The sequence below is a fragment of the Rhopalosiphum maidis genome, chromosome 3, assembly GCF_003676215.2.
Source record: "Rhopalosiphum maidis isolate BTI-1 chromosome 3, ASM367621v3, whole genome shotgun sequence".
Taxonomy (NCBI): Eukaryota; Metazoa; Arthropoda; class Insecta; order Hemiptera; family Aphididae; genus Rhopalosiphum; species Rhopalosiphum maidis.
This window is the reverse complement of record NC_040879.1, coordinates 21,213,672-21,220,683: the sequence shown is the minus strand read 5'-3', so window position 1 is coordinate 21,220,683 and position 7,012 is coordinate 21,213,672. Positions and strand designations below refer to the sequence as shown.

The window sequence follows — 7,012 nt, the reverse complement described above, 5'->3', positions numbered from 1 at the left end:
TTACAGATTACAGACATTTTGTTCATAAGTTCGGTCATACCTTGTGTTTGTAGATGATACGCACTAGAGAAAATTTGCGTAATACCTAATTTTTTACAGGCATAGTCTACCTCTTTATTTTTGAAATGGGTGCCCCTATCGCTACAAAAATATTTAGGTACTCCGTAAGATGTTATTAAATCCATTAGAAAACTTATTGTTGCTGCTCCGTTTGCATTTGTAACTGCCTTTGCGAAAGCCATTTTTGTGGCATTACAGGTAGCAACAATGAGGTATTTTTTCCCCCTAGAAGCGGGTAACGGTTCTAAATAATCGAATGTTAGTCTTTGCATTGACTTCCCTGAAAGTATCAGTAATAACTGTACAACACAAAACCGATTTAAACAAAACAAATATTGAAACATGCATCATATTTATAATATAAAATATAAATTCAAATTTGTAAATATTTCATAAAACAAAATAATTTTTTATTTGACCGTGTTCTAATTTTTAAGTGGGGAGACGTTGTCTCTTTGTCTCCTATGACGCTTTGCCACTGCCAATATAGATGGAACTCCCGGTTTTTCGTTATTGCACTGCCACCGCCACCGTCTCAATTTATATGACAACGACTATTCGAAATAACGACTGTATAGAATTAAAATTATTGTCGTCTATCAAGACGACAATAATTTTAATTCGACCACTGACGTCAGACGTGACCATATGGAAAAATATTTTATCATCGTCACACGATACACACATAATAAATTTACAGTAGCCTAGTGACAGACAACGAACAATAATTAATTATTAGTTATTACATTGTGATTTGCGACGTAAGTTAAAATTATGTATTCTTATTTGAAATTACACTAAAAATATAAATTATTTATAAGTAGAGTTCGGATTTTAAAGTATAATAAATAACAAAAATTTGGAATCAAAATGACGTGAAACAAATTTATACATGATTATGCAAAATTAGATTTTTATCTCATATATAAAAAAGAAGCATTTGCTTTAAAATTCTAGCCCTGCTTATAATTATAAATAATAGATATTGAATTATTGCATAATACAATACAAGTTTTTAACAATAATTATAATTTTAAAGATTACTTGTAATTAGGGCTGAGGTAGTGAGGTGCTGGAGGCTTCTATAATTTTAATATTTTTTTATATATATAATTCATAACCCTAGGGCCTAGGGAAACTGTATAATTAAAATTTGTTTCAGTTTGCTACATTAAATAATGCATATTTAAGTATTTTAAAAAATTAAAAGCATATTTTGTAATATTTCCGAAAAAAAAAATCGGGAACTCACTTTGCTGTACACTAGGGGTGGAGTGGACCTTGGTTATAGAGTAGGTCACTATATTGGATGTGTTAAATTTGAAAAAAAACACACACATTATTGTAAAATCAATACATTCTTCACTCTATTCAGAATCTAAAAATATAAAATGAGGATGAGCTTGGACAAATAAAAACACATTCGAAAATTGTCTGTATAATTTCACTGTATTTTTTTACGACTTTTACGTACCTATTGCTATATTAGTACATATATATTAAAAATGTTATATTTCATAATTATAGGTAATATGGTTTGTCATATTTTAATTTAAAAATAAAACAAAAGTTAACCATTTTTAGTTTATTCGGATTTGACAAATATGTCAGATGGCAGGCAACGTCTTTCGAATAAAGAAAAAGGAAAGCTGAAAAGGAAGCAAACATAAAAAAACAAGCAGGATCATTAAAAATAATTTTCCAACAGTCTACTGTTCTACATGAATCTATATCTGCGAGTAATAATATAATTACTAATCATACTCAAAATACATCTGCATCAACAGTTATAGATTCTGGTATTCTAACTTCTGATAATATTGATGAAAATCCGATAGAAACCGACATAGACTTTACTAAAACATCAACCACATTAAAAGATTCTTCAAACCATTTAATTTCATCTAATCTAAAGAACTAACGTTAATTATAGGCACTGATCCTGCAACTTGGCCAACTTTTTTAAGCGATAAGTTAAAAACAACAATCGTCGAAAAGGCCCTCCTTCACCCATTATCAACACTTTCGTATTTCCTTTGGATGGTAATAATTGTAGATTTACAGTTTTTAATTATCAACGATGCCTGAGTAACGGAGAAAATGTTCTAAGAACATGGCTTGTCTATTCCTTGTCCAAGAATGTTATTTTCTGGTATTTCTGTAAACTGTTTTCAACTTCAAAAACTAAACTAGGAATTATGGATCCATACAATAGTAAGTAATGAACATATACTTTATTTTATATAACAATATCTTTTTTATTATCATGAAAATATATTTTAAATTACAATCTTTCAAATTTTTTTTGTTTTTTGGATACATTTTTTTAGTTTTAACTTATTTAGTTAAGTATACTGAAAACGATGGTGAAGTCAAAATTTGGTAGTAGACCTTACTTCTAATGTGTTAAAGTTAAGTTGTATAGCTAATTTAAATCAGGGCGTCATTGGGTGGAGGGGATGTAGGGTATACATTTGTACCAACTTTTTTTAAAACGCTTTCTTTGGCCTACTTACAATAAATACATGTACCATTCTTCTAATTGTTTTATGCTATATATATTTTATATTTTTCAGTATTAAAAAAAAAAATATTATGGTAATGAGTTGTATTTAATTCTTTTATACAACTGATGTGTATAACACTTGTGTCATTGTGAGCAAGGGTATCCATACAATAAATTATAGATTTTATTAAGCTAGCTATATTATATAATTTGAATGTCGTGAAAAAAATGCATAGGTTAGGTTCAATTAGGTATCTTATTATTAAGATACCTGTAAATTTATTTAGGAAGTATAAATACCACTGGTAACCACAAAATAAGTATAAATATTAATACATCAAAAGTACAAATAGTTAGACAAAAATAGTAACAATAATTGTAATATTTTCAACTTCAAGAAGAGTACCCGGTGTGAGAGGACGTTTAGTATATTTGGACGGAAAAGGCTACACTTATGTCCAAAACCATACCTCGACCAATAGAAGGTAAAAAGCTTATAGACGATTTTGAAAAGTATTTCCAAATATTTTAAAAACATGGAGTTTATTAAATATTTCAGACAGCTAAGATGCATAAGATATGAACGCGAATGTCGTTGTAACAACATCAATGGCTCTGGAACCAGAAAAAACCACAGACCAGGACATGATGTGGATATTGGGAATTTTTTGGCTTCTTTAAGAAGTAGAGGAGCCGCTGAGAGTACGTCACCAAGAATAATTCATGAAAAGGAATCTAGAAGGTAAAATAACAAATACATTTTATTAAAAATAATTGACTTCGCATGGTCATCATGCATATCTAATTTTAAAATTGAATCCGCAGATTTCCGAATGCAGCTACTGAAATGTCTGTAAATGTTGCTTTGAGGTTGATGCGGAATATTTGCCAGAGATTCAATTCACCTTTACCAGCTTCTTTGGCAGCCATAGGAGAAACAATCGCATCACAGGAATGGCGTGGACGACTGATGTAATTATTGGATGATAATAACAACAATGCCTTCTTCCAAGGCTCATTAGAGTACCTGATTGGTACAGAATCAATCTTTGGTGGATTGGTTTTTGCAAACCTCCAATTTTTGCAAAATTATGCACCATTCATGAGACAGTCTACGGTTGTAGCTATTGATGGTACATCTGGAATACTACCAAGAAGTCTAAGTGACATGGATCAATTAGTGACCATACACGTTCTGTTAGACAATATTGTGAGTCTTAAACCGTATAATATTCCTTTCAGATTCTAATTCTTTATTTAAGAAAAATATGATTTCTATTTTTAATATATTGTAAACATTTTTATTTCAGTCTATTCCTGTAGTCTACGCAATATTAAATCAAAGGACCGAGAACATATATGTAAGGCTATGGCAATTCTTAAAAAATGATCTTCCTTTTAGTTTTTTGAATTGGAATAATCTGCAGATAATCACAGATTATGAAACGGCATTAAGGAATGTAATCAGAAGGGTTGTACCAAAATGTCAGTTAGTGAGGTGCCGATTCCATTTTAATCAGGTTGCTTAAATTTATATTTATAATATTATGTTATGATTGTTTTCAAATTTGGAAAACAATAAACTATAATAAATTAATAAATTAAAACTAAATTACCACTAACTTGATAAGAACCTTTATTATGTAATATTGTATAGAATTATTAATTAATTACTTTTCTATGAGTTTATTTATTATTCTATTCGTAAGAAAATTCATTGGACAAAAATAATAGTTTGAATAATGTAAACAACATTTTAAATTACAAGATATTATTTTTTTTCAGTGTATAGTGCGCTACATTCTATCACACAATTTAATACAACTAGTACGCAATAATCAATATATTGCTACTATTGTCAGAATGGTAAAGATAATTACATTTTATAATTTATAATTTGTTATTATGCAATTAAGAAAAGACTATATTTTATTATTGATAATAGCTGATGGCACTACCTCATTTGCCACCTGAAAGACGCGAAGAATTACCACCCAATTTCAATACTTGAGGGGGTTTTTTAGAAATACAAAGGTTGGCCAGAAATATGAGTGTTGAACATCATATTCTGGATGTTTTTCGCTATGTTCAAAGTTATTGGCTAGACACAATTAGACCGGTTGGGTTTTCAGTGTATAGGTATAGTATTAGGACTAATAACTACCTAGAAAGTTTTCATAGCATGATATAGACTACAATTGGTCAACATACACCGTTGTGGACTTTCTATGGTAGGCAAAACATATAAAAAGATTATTTAATTACCAACTAAATAAAAAAATTAAAATCATATGACAAATTATATACTTGCAGATCGCTTACGTTCTATGGAACGAAGAGTAAGAAGGGAGACACAACAAATTATAAATAGTCACCAGGTAAATATGTCGTAAAGCCATGAAAAATCATAGAAAATATATATATATCAGCAACATTTTGTATGGAAAACTTAGTTTTACCTAATAATCAAGAATATTTGATTATATACAAACAAATATAATTTTTTGATGACTTCATTTTATCCTAATAAAAAAAAAACAACTAGGAGATTGATATTTTCGAAATTATGTTTTTATAATATACAGATATTAATATGAGATAATTGGGGATTAAAAAATTAATTTCTGTTATATACATTTTATCAAACCAAATATTAACTATTGAAAATAAATGTGAATAAATATAAATTATCATTAAATTTAACATTTGTTCACTTTTAAAATATAGATATAGATTGTATATATAAAACAAGTAAAAATACTGGTAAATATAGACATTTAGTATAGTAAAAATAAAATTATATTTTCAAAATAATGAAAACCATATTATAAGTTATCTTGTATATTTTAAGTAACCTACGTTATGCTTTAAGTTAAAAACCAAGTAACTTACCCGGTTATAACTTATTATTCTACATGCTAAATTACTAATTTTCTTTCAGGACCTTAGGTCAATTTTAACCATATACAAACAACAAGTTATTGGAAGGAGCATATCAAAATGTTAGAAATCGACAATTTGACGTCTCATCATTTCTCAGGCGAGTTGCTTACTCAGCAAGAGGATACTATGACGAGCAAATAGGCCCCTTACAAATGGATAAATATGTAGTTTTTCATTATTTACAATTATAATAATCTAAATATTTAAAATTAGACAATCAATTAGACCAAAATATGGGACAATTAGTAATGATGCCTCTTCCACCACCACCACCTTTACCAGGATGCATAGGTAAAAGGCCAAGAGGTGTGGTAAGAAATATGGGATTACTACCCAGAGAGCGACCTATAGCTGCTGTACCTAACATTAGAGGACGGAGGTGCAGACGAGGTCAGCCTAATCAGGCCAGGAGACCTAATAATCAATAAATAAATTGTAAGTAAGAGTAATAAGAACAGTTTTAAAAAAAATATTTTTAAATTTGTATTTATCATAATTTAGTGCGATTTCAACCAGAGGAGGAAATTGAAGGTATTTAATGTCAAATAAATGAAAAACTTAGTATGAAAAAATATATATATATACACATATTATATGTAAACTTATTACTTAATAGGTATAGAAGAAAATATTGAATTTGTGGAGATAGGTCAAAATGAAGTTAGAGAAGGTATGTTTACATTCAATAATAATTATTATTTATAATCTACCTATAATTAGTTTTTTTGTTAACGAATGTACAGCTTGAAAATAGTAAACAGCCAATAGTTACAAAGTGTACTGTTTATAAATTGATAGAACTACTTGACAATTATTATTTTTCCTTTTTAATTTTGTAATACTTAATCTATAATTTTTTATCAACATAATATTATAGAGAGTGAAAATGCTGAAATTTTGGTGGTGGCAATACCACAAATGCCAGGTACCAATATTTATAATTTATAAATTTTAAGAAATTACCATTTTTCATATAAATCAGAATCAAACATAATTTTATTCTTTTTATTTTTATCAGGTGAAGAATACGACCGTTGCTTTGTGTGTCTGAGTGGGAGGAACGAAAACATTGGATCTGTCAACATCTTTTGCCATGTGGCCATGGATGATGTTGTGATAATTGTGGTCAACAAACCATCTATGGAATTTGCAAGACACCAGTAGACGACACCTTTAGTATACATATAATGTTAGGAAATGGTAATACTGATTACATTTTTAAATTTAATATTCAATATTTTTATTAAAAAAGTATTTACAATCCATGCTTTTTGTATTGTTTTTAACTATGTTCACATATAAATATGCTAAATAAAGATACCTAATAGTTGATAATACAGTAGGTGTACATTTTTTTTTAATGACTAAATATTATGATAACTATATTAGGTATATGCTCGGGTATGTATTACTCTATTTTGCACATTTACATGAGAAAATTGATTTAACATAAAACTATGAATATACAGTAGTAACAGTACACACACTTAAAGGAACTATATA

At 28.5% G+C, this 7,012-nt stretch overlaps 1 pseudogene; it reads left to right on the top strand.

Moving 5' to 3' along the window:
* Window positions 1-267: 267 nt before the first annotated feature.
* Window positions 268-6,673, top strand: LOC113557816 (annotated as a pseudogene).
* Window positions 6,674-7,012: the final 339 nt, after the last annotated feature.